We start from the raw sequence: 13,525 nt of genomic DNA, 5'->3' as shown, positions 1-13,525 counted from the left end.
GTCAAACCTTGTAAACTTAGGCAAAGTTTATACAAAAAATTAAAATCCAGGATACGAAGTCAATACCATAGAATCATCATTCAATATATTTTCATACCATATATATTTTATATTGTGTAAGTTCAGATTGCTTTCGATTAACTTGTCAAACTTTATAAAGTTAAAGCTAATATGCAAAATAAATAGAAACGGAGGGAGGAGAATGAAGAGATATATATCCACAAATTAATGCACTTAATTTCTACTATTGAATTGGCGAAGCTTATCCAGTCTTCTTCTTTGGAGATATTTACAGATTATAGTAATGAGCATTAATATCACATCCAGTATAAAAAGAGTTGCCCTCTCATTTTCTTTCCCGGCAACTTATACTCCAATAATCTATCTTGGGTGAGAATTCTTCTTAACACCACATCTAAGCTAACATGAGGATTGCTCTAGCGCTTCTCCTGACTCTTACCGTCCTCTTACTAGCATCAGGTACCATTCACCTTGTTCATGCACAATGTTGCTCCATCGGCAAGACCAACAAATTATATATGTGCATGATGTGTGTGTTTTCTTTTGTTATGCTATTTTGTAGGTGTGGAAGCTGATTGTACGACATCAATTATCAACCGTCCAAATAAGTGTACAAACGCTATTTGCGAGCAGTCCTGCGACGCAAGGCGCCAGTCCGTCTGTGGCGATCAATGTCGTCTTCAGAAAGCCAGTTGTGTTGGAAAGTTGTGCGGATGTACCTGGTGCAATTAGTTGTACTTCCCTCGTTAATTGAGGTCCCAGTAAAGGGAAGTATGACCATTAGACAAAAATAATTGCAATGCCACACTTCACAGTGCGGCAGCAAGACTTTCACTGGAAAGTTAAGTAGAACAAAAATTTAATACTCAACTTGAGTTATATGAAGTTATCAGAATAAAGTGTTCTAAAAATATAGAGGACACTAGGCGGCATGACAGATTAGCAATCTTGAACCCAGCAGTAAGAAAAAGTATCGAAGACAAACTCACATATTAGGGCTGAGTGGGGACATAGTGAGGAGCCCAGTCCATTTCTATTTCCCCATGTTTTAGTAGATAACGGGCCCCACTCACATTTTGCTCCCGAGCAGTCCAATGCGTACACTCTTCGCACCTCCCAACGTTTTTTCCCATCACTAGTAAGCATGCATGTGCAACGCACGTCTCGATTAAATATGTTCTACTATGAAACTTCATAATCTTGTCATAACATAAATTTACATTTTGAACAGCTGCAATCTCACGCAAAAAGCATATAATTCCTAACTCATACAAATGACTGAAAATATTGTGCTTTATAAATCAACAGGGCCATGTCCATTGCTTAGCAAATACCTCAGTCCGTCAAGAAAATTTAATTGTGGCCTATGGCCATGCATGCACCCCTAGCTAGTGCATCTCGACAACCAAAGCCATGACCAACATCTCGCCAGCAGCCACAGTGCCATATAGATATTCATGTATCACAGACAAAATTGTTTCTCATATATCACATCCATGACCTCTTAAACTGTATAATTGACATAATTCACCAGTTATTTCGATCTTAGAGTCATCATTGCATCCAAACTGAAGTAAATTTGAGGTGTAATATTTCCAACCAAGAAAAATACATCTTCAATCTTATTTTCTTCTAGGTCGTGCCTATGAGTGGGCCATTGCCAATAAGCACGAGGAAAAAAGATACGCAAGTGTGTGTACAGAGGCAATGAAAATTAGTAGTTTCCACATAAGCTGATCAAATGAAATAATTCATCAACGTTCTGAGATGCAAGTTTGTCCACCAAAGAAACAAGACATTGCTAGTCAGCAAACCAAGCTGCAGCACCTGTGGCTGTTCCAAGCAAAATCAGGTACCTGTGAAACCAGCCAGAGAGACAAAGCAGATGCCCAAACCGCTGAAGGTAGAAACACGCTTACTCATAATCTAGAGGCATTTTGTGGTCATTTAGTGTTCATCCTTCCATGGCAAGGTCCAAAGCAACGAAGGTACTTGCAACTTGATATTTTGAAGCTCGCCATGTATCTGACCCCTTTTTTTGCGATCGCAAAGAAATCAATCTCTAGGAGAGTATATATTAACACATATCACTGATGATGAACATAACTCTGCAAAGAAAAAGGAAAAAATAAGAAGGAGATTAATAAACGTAGTTGTACATATGCTACATAAATTTCCATCTAATATTCTCACCTTGGTCCCGGTATGCAGTATGTCGTCTTGCTCATCCAGCCTGAACTGATAGAGAAAGTTCCATGTGGCACTTTATTTGTGAGGATATAACATGAGTCAACAACAAATTTATCATTGTTATTCATGGAAAGATAATAGATCATTCATAAATATATATTTTGTTGGCTTTTGATTACTGGAAAGTAATACCAATATGGGCTTACAAATTTGGGCATGCTTCTTTGCAAAGACGACACCTATTAGCAGAGGTAAATCATAATATTATAGACATATGTTACTAATAGAAAATACTACTTCTCTTTTTATATTACTTAAATTAGAACAATCAATTTCTTCCATGTCCCAAAACTTCTCATTGAGCCTCCGTTTATCTCAGCAATTTTGGGTTATGGTAAAATCATGGGTTTTCACCAAAATAAATAAAACAAGACCAATAAGAAAGAAAACTTAAGAATTCAAGCCTATCAGACAATCATGCACCTCCGATGGCATGTCAACAATCAGACATACCAAAACGTTTAGTCCTAATTTTTTCCCCAATAGAAAACAAATAATAACCTTTATGCCAGCAATGCGTATTAATATTAGAAGATCAAAATGTGTTTCACTGTGTAACATTTCCATTGCATGTACATAACATGCTATGCATCAAATCCCCCTGCACAAGATTCCTCTGTCATGGCCACACTCGTATCTAGTGGTGGTGGAGTAGCCTAGGACGTGAAGCAGGGAAAGGGGCACAACATACCGGTGCGGCCGGCGGCGGCGGAGACACAACGGACTGCTCGGCCTCCTCGTCCCCATGATGCTTTAACTATCTTGGATATCTTTCAAAAAGAATGCCAATGAGGGCGGCACTTGCTACAAATTCATGACTTCAAAGAAACACAATAACCCATTAGATGGTTCAGTACAATTCTTCACTTGCAGTACCATGTAAAACATTGAATAGGTATGCATCACTCATCATTTCAAAAAGACTTCGAACAAAAACATTCAACACCTCTGACTCCACAAAGACTTATAAAATTAGGGTGCCTAAATCTTTATGCAGAACTGGGTACATCTTACTTATTAGTTAGCCAACCACCGTATCCAAGTGGCCCAATTACGTGAATACAATCAGTATCAATCATAAGTATGAAACATGAAACTTTCTGAAATGATCAGTACTTATTAGGTCTCAAACTATACATATAGAAACTTGAGACTGCAAACATGAACGGTCGACTCTGAAACTCCACTCAAATCACCCCATTATCTAAGCATGCTCAGTTAGCAACAGTGAAACAAATTACAGAATCTGAAACCTCACACATTATTTAGAGAGTACCTTATTTTCTATTCTTGTTACACTGTAATCACTGTACACTCTGAATAAAAAAAGAAACAAACACTTGATTGATATGGTCATCATATATGAAATAAGACAGTATGTGACAAACTATATAAAGCCGTAGATTTTGATGTACTACTGATATTTGGTCATCCAAACTCATATAATAGTTGGTCGCCTGCAAATCCTCCAGTAGTTGTGGTGACATATGAAACATCTTCTTGATCTCCCTAACCTGAATACTATGATAACACAGAGCTGAACTCGAAAAATAAAATCACACCGCAGGACATCTATAGACTATTTTTACACGAAATGAGACTCGAAAGCACATACAAAGGAAAAGGAGACACCTGTTTAAATAAGCCATTGAAAGAAGGCTACGCAGAGCTCGACATATCGCCTTGCGGACCTAGCTCAATATCAATATTTCTTCGGGCCCAATCCTCTTTGCCGGTCTCAAATTAGTCATGTTAAATTTCACAAAATAAATGTCCTTACAAGATTCACAATTCAAATCCTTTGTGTATTCTAACCAAGAAGATGGAATTCAATCTTCGGTGAGGATTGAATCCTAGTGTCATAAGTAATACATATATAAACAACATCAGTAGCATCAGAGATTGCTCACAAGGGCAACGCTGCACACCAAGCTATTTCCATACTCAAGGATCACAAAATAACATCATATAAAGAATACAAAGGAAACCACACACAAGGATTAAATCATCATCTAGTCGACATAGAAATTAGTCTGCTACTTCTCTTTGTCAGCTCAACATTACCAACGTTCTTCTGTGCCATCAGCAGAAAAAAGAACAGAGAGAGATGAAATTCAGTTTGCATCCAAAGCTCTCTCCATTCCCCACGGCCGGAGGTCTCCCCATCCCCAAAACATGCCTCCGCCAGCAGAGCACCCGTGCTTGCCGTTCGTCGCCGTCGCCTTGCCGTTCCTTGCCGTTCCACCGGAGTTCCCCACCAGTACACGGTCACGGGCTCACAGTGACCCCGACGGGGCAGAGAGAGGGGGGAGGCAGGGAGAGAGGGAAGACATGTACCTAGACAGCACCGGTGCCCTTGCTCAGCCGCCGCCGCCCGGATCCAAATCGCCACTGCCGCCCCGATCCAGGACAGTAGGATGAGATCCCGAGGACATAGTCACGGTGGCAACGACTGCCATGGCCAAAGTGCAGCAGGGACGCGACGATACAGAGGGACGCGAAGAGAGAGGCGCGTCGGTTGCCTGTTGGCAACGGCATGGCGGTTAACAAGGGGAGATTCCCTTCCAATTAAACATGTGTATTTAATTCTAACACTCCCCCTAATCTTCGCTTGTCCATGTAGTATCATCAACTCGAAAGAGACTCCTCCAAAAACCCTGTGGGAAAAATATGAGGAGTAGTGTAGAATATGTTGCTAAAACTCCTTCAAACCCAGTGGGAAAAATAAGGAGAAAATGATGCAACATATAACGGTTATTGTCTCTTTTAACTCAATACGAGGAAACTCATAGAGTTTAGAGGACAATAAATATGTCATATATACTTTCTTAAAAAACCCGGTGGGGAAAACAGAAAGTATGACATATGATCTCATGTTGATATTACCTTATTAAAAACCTTTATGATAACCTTTAAAGTAAACTCATTAAGGAAAAAAGAGTATAATATGATGCTTTGAACAGGAACAATTCAGGAAGGTACTCCCCCTGATTCTTGCAAATTCCGAAGCCATCACATACCAACTCTATGAACGTATCTCTGGAATGTAGAAGCTGGTAGAGACTTGGTGAACAAATCATTCACATGATTGGCTTGCAAGATATGCAATATAACGATATTGCTAATTACGTAATCTGTTTGCATCCAGGCAACACAAGCAACATTATCATTGAGACGTAGCCATGAGGTCTATTTTGAAGACTCTTCATGAGAGGGCTACCACACCTAGTATGAACACTAAGCTTGTCTACGATCTGACATAGTGGGGATCTGATCAAAGTATCCAATGATATCGGTGTTCACATTTCTGTGAAACTGAAAAACCAGGACAAGATGTTTGATGCCTTGGAGATATCAAAGATATTCTTGAGTACCAACCAATTGTGTTTGGTGGATCAAATGGCATTATGGAACGTTGAGTCCCAATATCTCATTTCCAACATCTCTTGGTCTAAATAAATCATTCTCTACGTCTAGAGAATGAACTACCATGAGAGTTAATGATGGATAAGATTTGTCCACAATGAATTTCTCCAATATATTATGGATATAGACAATATAGTATACCATAATGTATGAATGAAGGTGCTCAAGTTGTAGTAATGAGCAGTGTTTTGGTTTACCCAAATCCTTCATTTTTAAAGTCCGTCATTTAGATGATTACATGTGTCGTCGTTGCGGACACACAAACATGGATAATCATCATTGTAGGAGTAATCCTTGTGTATAAGGATCTCACTACGTCAATTGTACCATATGTACTGACAATAATAAGTCGTATGGTGACTTACTGAATTTACACAATGTATGTTGCATTCGGTATTTCGATTCAGAATTGAGATCCCACCGGGGATCAATCATATATGTCTGAATCTAGTGATCCACATGGATATGTAATCACTACATCTATCAACTGCAGAGATAGATGAGTTTGTACTACCAATGATATAAGTTATCGGAATGAGATTCCACCTCTGGAGAATAGTTGGGTATCTGCGTGAACCCTTGTGCTACAATACTTGCTCTTTGTTTCACCACTTCATTGTTCTCAATTCTGTTTCCAGAAGAAAACTGGTGTAGGTATTGCTTATTAATACCTTCCCATTATTGAGCAAGATCATTTCTATCTAGATTATACCCTTTGCTTGAGTTCAGTCCGAGTGTTGTTCACACTTTTCCATGGCCATGGTCTTTGGATATGAATCATTTGAAAGGTTTTTGCAATCTAGTTGAGAAATGTATGTCGACATTTGTAGACTTCCGTTATATCTTTCTCCAAGAATCTATATATCAATATAGAGTTGATAGAAACATCATTACACATGGTGGCTGCTCGCGATTTCCCAATGCAATTGAGTCGGGTATTCCGATGACCCGGTCATTATGTGCACTATGACCTGGGTTGGTGGAGGTTTCCCATCCACTGGGTGTATACTACCCATTAGGTGTCTGCCAACGTGATGTTGACTTGCATTTACTGATTCACATGCCTTGATATCCTTGCTTGCGAGAAGCTGAATCCTGATGTACTTCTGCCATACATCTCCCCCTGTTGCTTTGAAGAAGGAGTGGAGTGAATTTTGCTGGTACCTCCACTTTTTCAGGCATACTTTTGCAGGATTGTAGGATTATGTGACACCTTTATAGTCAGTAAATGAACCTGGCAGATTATTTGCAATGTGTTGCAAAACTTCTAAATGCATGGTTCAGATCTTTGAGTACATGGATTTGAGGCAGAAATGTGTTGAACATTCCACTAATTTCCTGGCATTTTATGGTACTTGAAATCTCCCCCTAATGCCTAGAAATGTTCCTCATTAAATCAGCATACTGGCCTTGAATAACTCCCCATGCGAGGGGCTTGAGGTATTGACGGAAATACAGTTATTCCTCACATAGATCCCAACTATATGTTGAAGGGCCAATGATGTATGCCGGGTGGTGATATCGGTATGCAACCGAATTACCGCAGATAGGAAATACTTGATAGATTTCCACGTATCAAAGACAAAGGGGAATAATATTATGCAATTTGGTCATGAGCGTGTAAAACTACATGACTCCAACATAAAGTTGGTAAGTTGCAATTCCAAAGTAAAGATAATGCAATGAGCTTAACTCTTTGGATAGGATTCTACCAAACCATTTTGAGTCTAGACATTAGGACAAATTGCTAAACTTCAATCCAAAAGCCATAGAGAAGGCCCTCAAGGAGAATTCTGCAATGTTATCCATTCGATTTGCTTGAAATCGATGTCAGGATAATGAGCCAATGGTTTCGTGTGAATAAAAAGCAGACACTTAAGACCATCATGTAGATATGTCTTTTAAAACCATGGAATACCTGGATAGTCTACTCAATGGCTGGGAAGAGCCACTTACCTTAACTTGATGCATTCAAGGAGTCTGAGTGGTTCAGCGTAGACTTTAAGGTGTTCGAGCCTTAAAATTAGCTACCCTGTGTCACTTGTAGTGCACATAAAAATCCAAATGTTATTAGAATTTAGCATCATAATAATCACAAACTATTGGAATTGCTGATAGTTTCGGTTTCAACCCAATGTCTCGATGACCAAGGCGAGTATGCCAAATTTGTCATGTACAAGACACTCCGCGAAACTATCTCGTACACAACATGTGCTATGGGTTGTGTCGTATGTGTAGTACAATCCAGATGATACACATAGAATATGCTTGCCATATCCGTTGCATATGGTAAAGAGAAGTTACTTCTCTTTGTTGTCATCATAAGTTTCGCTATGGAAACTATTTTGACGGATATCTCCATAGTTTAGTAGGGTACGAGTTAAACCTGAGAAGGAATAAAGCATCCCGACGTTACTCGAGTACCCACGGGGATAGTAAATATGACTCGAGTTGAGCCAAAAAATACCTCATCGCGCCTAGCGATTTAAATATCTCATTTCTCTCAATGAGAGTGGAAACATTGGACTACCCTGAGAATAAAGTTTGTGGTGCATATGTCCACAAGGCACATATCATTTTTCATCGGATTGACTCCCATAGAAATCTATATATAGACATGAAGATTCTCAATATGAAAATCACGGTCAGATATATATAATACATACAAATGTATTTGTACCAAAGTGCTGATACAATATATGATGACAACAATAATCATGTTCATATTAGAACATCAGAAATGGACATAAATAAATAGATCACTAAGGAGATTGAGGGAGTAAATGTAGTCTTCAAACATGTCAGTTGATGCATATTCAACCTTCATGTTCTCCGTGCTCATAGGGTCATGTGACAGTTGGATAGTCATTTTATTGCTCGGTTCTAGAAGAACGTCATGCAAACAAGTGACTGCCATGATGGTGTCAGATTGAAGGAGTGACCTTCAAACCTTTTGCCCTTGAGGTTCTTTGTATCCCAGGGATTGCTAATACAGAATAACCAGATGCCGAGATCTGGATCGATATAATGTCTTATGATGCATAAAGCAACATGTTTATTCTGTTAGTGGTGTGACTCCAACCGTAGGAGAATCCGACAGATCTTTGATGGCACACACTATCCCACGAGATACAAGATCGATCATGATGTCCATGGCCCAAGTAGGGCAGTGGTGTCCATCGAGGGCGAATGCCTCAATTCTCTAGCCATCGGTTACCAGAGATAATTATTTTATGATTAGTAAATTAAAGACCATCATGGTAATGTTGCAAAATTAATGGATATTTCAAGAAGTTATCTTGAAACCATTAATGCAAATCTCAGATTGCTAAGCATGACACCTTGAAGATAATCTCCAGAATGAAGTAGATCTCGCAACACTAGGGAGTATAATCTGATGAAATCAGGAAATACTCACTCATAATGCCTTATGTCATGACTTAGAAAAATGTGTGGGAGAGCACTTTGTAAAGCAATCATAATGTCGAAACGACAAAATGTAGACTTTATCAGTAGTCATCGATAATCTGCGTAGGCAGTAGATCCATATGACTATCTTGTGATCCCAAGCATCAGCTTGAAGAAATCACTTTAAATTTTGCACCTGTATTTTGCAAGAAATTAAAAATCTCAATTGCAAATAGACGTATTAATCTCGACATGTAGCGAACATGGAGATACATATCTTCCGGAATACATCGTACTCAACGGAAATACACCACTATTGTAATGAATAGTAATAATATTGCAAACTTGATGTTCAAGTGAAAAAAACTTGAATTGTATAGACCTCAAAGTAAATGAGATGATCATGTATCAAGTTGCAAGATAATTCAACAGGGTGAATTAATATTTTGTGAGAGAAAATTAATCTCAATCTTAATGAGATTGTTTTGCAAGAGAAAAAAATTCTCAATCGCAAATACAGTACTGTAGAGGTACTGAATTTATCTTTGCAAGAGATACATGAAATCTCAATTGCAAATAATAGATATAAATAATCTCAACATATGTGAGCATGGAAATTATTTATATCATAATTTTATTCTGGAGAACAATACTCAACAGAAAAATAATAATTTATAAACAACATGGTCAAGAACAGGTAAATACTACTCCCTCCGTTCCTAAATACTTGTCTTTCTAGGCATTTTAACAAGTGACTACATACGTAGTAAAATAGGTGAATCTACACTCTAAAATATGTCTACATACATTCGTATGTAGTAGTCATTTGAAATGTCTAAAAAGACAAATATTTAGGAACGGAGGGAGTAGTAAATAGTATACTGTTATCGGAACCGATTCTCACAAATTCCAGAAATGGAATTGTATTGTTGCAAAAATCGGACGTGACCACTGTTTTAGCCTATTTTGCTAATTCCTGCAATACAGGGATCATAGTGCAAAATGGCGAAAGGATAAGGTTTGCCTGTCTTCTCCCGTGCGGTTACTGCAACTGTCCTCGCCCCTCAGGCTCGCCGGCCACAGCCGCTGGGCAGAGCGCGGGAGCGCTGCCGGGCGCAGGGCCGGCCACGGGCACGGCCGGGCGGCGGCCACAGGCACAGCCGCGCGGTCTTGGCGCGTGCAAAAGGGCGCGTGACTGGGCGGCAGAGCGGCTGGCGTAGCGTGGCGCACGGCCGGGCGCGGGGCTCGGCCTGGCGGACGAGCGCGGGCCGCGGAGGCGGCGGCCTGGGGCGCGGGCTGCCGGGAGGCAGCCAGGCGCTGCACAGCCACGGGAGGAGCGCGTGGACACGCGGCCACAGGAGGAGCGTAGGGGCACGGCGCGGAGGCCGGGCTGCCGGGCGCGGGGCGGGGCGCGGCGCGGCGCGGCGCGGAGTCGCCGGAGTCGGGAGCCACCGCGGGCGTCGGGCACTGGAGTTGGCCGCCACGCGCGTCGTTCCTGTAGCCTTGGAAGCGAGCCGGGCACTGGAGTTGGCCGCGGGCGTCGGGCACTGGAATTGGCCGCCTCACTTATCCGATCTTGATTGAGTTATTCAATCTTCGATCAATGGATGCCAACTTCCCTGTTCTTTCTTCTTTTTGTTGTTCTTGGAGGCCTGGTACCTCGTTTCATCCCAGATCGAGGGGCCTCACCGCGCCTGCCTGGTGAACGCCTCGGGCTGGTGCGTGAGGTTGAGGCTACGCGACCACGTACCGGCAGGAGACCTGTGCCGCCGTGCCACTTTGCAGAGGCGTGGACTACCGCCGGTTCGGTGTTTCTCGCGGGCGAGCCCATCGTGAAAATCGCTCCGCTGGAGAGCGACGGCGCTGGCCAGGGGCTGCCCTTCGGGACGTCGCCGGCCTCTTCCGCGTCGAGGCCGATGGAATCGCTCCGCCGGGAGCGTGCTGATAACGTGTTGTAAAGTATATGCGAAAGACAACTGACAAGTAGTGGAATCACCATTCTCATTGACTGGGTTTGTTACAATATATACATTTCATAGAGACGCGACGATACAAAGGGACGCGAAGGGAGAGGTACGTCGGTTGCCTGTTGACAACGGCATGGCAGTTAACAAGGGAAGATTCCCTTCCAATTAAACATGTGTGTTTAATTCTAATAGTAATATGGGCAGTAGGATATGTGTAAGTTGATTTGATTCGAGGGCTTTAATTATCTTGTGTACAGTTTATTGTGTGGTTTTAGAAAAAACCCAAGATAGCTTCGTATTTTTTTTAAAAAAGAAGAACGACCCCTGACCTCTGCATCTGGGCGACGCATAAGATCATTTTATTAATTATTGACATAAGACCGTACAGATTCATACAACAATAAGTCTAAAGCCACCAAAACAAGCAACAATTGTCGCTATCCCTATCCAGTTGATGTAGGAGCGCTGAAAGTCTGGGCCTAATACCAAACAGACCACGCAGCCAAACCTAAACATCTAAAGACTTGAGGTCCCACCCAGGACGCCTGCCTGGTATGGGCACCCACCAGTCCGGCGTGCTTCTCAACCAGGATCCCTGCCGGGTATGAGGCCGCCGCAGCCGCCTGCCACCAATCCATCTTCAGAGCTGTACTGCTGCACCGACCTTGCCAGGCCTATCTGCCATCAACGCCACCATGACGCCAGACAGCTTCCATCTCCTGCACGAGTCCATCTCCGCGCATCAGACGCCAAGTCTCCACAGCGCCACGCCGCCGAGATCCGCCACCATCAATGTGTAAGATGAAGCACCGCTCCACCAAAGTCGCCGTCCTCTAGTCCCTCGAGCCCGTGTGCACCTCCAAGAATGACGCCCCTAGGGGGGGAAACGACACCAGAGAGCCGCCGTCATCCGATCTACTGATCTACTAAGATAGCTTCGTATATTACGGTGAAAAAATAATTAGCTCAATATTTCCGTCTCTTCTCATTCTTATTTCCAGCCGCCCCTCAGGGTACTGAGTTGAAAGAAAAGATAGGAAATTTATCTTTTCAGGGTTATCGGCCTGATAAAAAAAATCATCCGTGTGGTAGGCCCAGGTCCCGGTAAAAAATATAGTGAAATTGTCTTTCCCTTGATCCTACGAAGAAAGATGCACGTTTCTTAAAATATCCCAGTGGCCGGCCTAGTTCTCTTCTCGTCGACAGACTGAGATCAGTGACTTGCTTCTGCCACTTGCCCCTTCTCATATGTTCTCCATTCCAGATCTAATGGCTCATTTGAAGCAAAAAAAAAAACAGCCACACTATGCAGTTTTCAGCGATCCAGTCATACGAATAGCAGTAGCGAAGCACTAAAAGTATCCGATTTGCATATTTCGCAAGAGGTGCGAGTACAAAATTACTGTCTCCGTTCCTAAATAGATGACTCAACTTTATACTAATCTTAATACAAAGTTAGTATAAATTTGGGTCATCTATTTTGAAACGGAGGGAGTACAAGCCAAATAACTGAACCAATTATAAAAGGAAAAACTAAACTTTTGTACTAGCACTTACCTTTGAATCTCTCTAGCACTGAAAAAGTCTAAACAGAAGTGGATATGTGGATGCACTTATTATAAAGCGAGAAATTTTAAGATGGTCCCAACTATTATGGATCGTTCATTATTTTGTATCCAAGGGCTTAGATTGAACTTGATAACCTATAACCCCCATTAGGTAAAGGTCATCAAGGAGAGGTAATAGGTTACCCACCGCTCATATTTGGTAACTGTTAGAAATATCATAATTGCAAAAATATTATACCATATATGGAGCATCTATGTAAAACAAAATTATTATATTCCTAACCTAATTAAGTGATTGATGCCATTAAATGCTGCAATGTAAATGAAAATATAAGGAGGCCGGAGAATAACATGCCATGAGAGAATATAGGAATGATTCCATTCTTTACATAATGATTTTTTTTCTTGTAAGCCATTAAATGTCATGGGAGAAAATCGTAGTGAAAACATTGCGAAGTCACATAATATTGTAACACGGAAAATAATAAGATATTAAGAAACGAATTTTTGACCTGTGTATGATTAAATATGCCAACAAACTTGATGAACCAAACTATTTTTTTTTCTAGTAAGGGCATCTCCAATGCCGTCCCCCAAGCAGCCACTAAACATTCGGACAGCACGATTCCGACACTTTGAGCCCTCCAACACCATCCATCAAACGCCGGCGGACCGGTCCGGGCAACCGAATTCCCACAAAGCGGAAGCAAACCTGTAGTACGTCTTTGGACGTCCGGACCACCTCCACGCATGTGTGTGACTGCTTTGGCCCACACAAATTCCCTCGTCATGTGCCCCGCTTCAGAAAAGTCCCCGCTCATTCATGTCGGTCTGCCTGTCCAGAGAGGATGCAACTACACAGGCATGAATGAAGGTCTAATCGAC

At 41.6% G+C, this 13,525-nt stretch overlaps 1 long non-coding RNA gene across 1 annotated transcript; it reads left to right on the top strand.

Moving 5' to 3' along the window:
- Positions 1–366: 366 nt before the first annotated feature.
- LOC123057701 (uncharacterized) lies at positions 367–891 on the top strand. The gene is made up of 2 exons (XR_006426925.1): positions 367–480; positions 584–891. It is a non-coding gene; the product is annotated as an uncharacterized lncRNA (long non-coding RNA).
- The last annotated feature ends 12,634 nt before the right edge of the window (positions 892–13,525 follow it).

This window comes from Triticum aestivum, chromosome 3A (assembly GCF_018294505.1).
Source record: "Triticum aestivum cultivar Chinese Spring chromosome 3A, IWGSC CS RefSeq v2.1, whole genome shotgun sequence".
Lineage (NCBI taxonomy): Eukaryota > Viridiplantae > Streptophyta > Magnoliopsida > Poales > Poaceae > Triticum > Triticum aestivum.
This window is presented reverse-complemented; position numbering and strand designations above follow the sequence as displayed.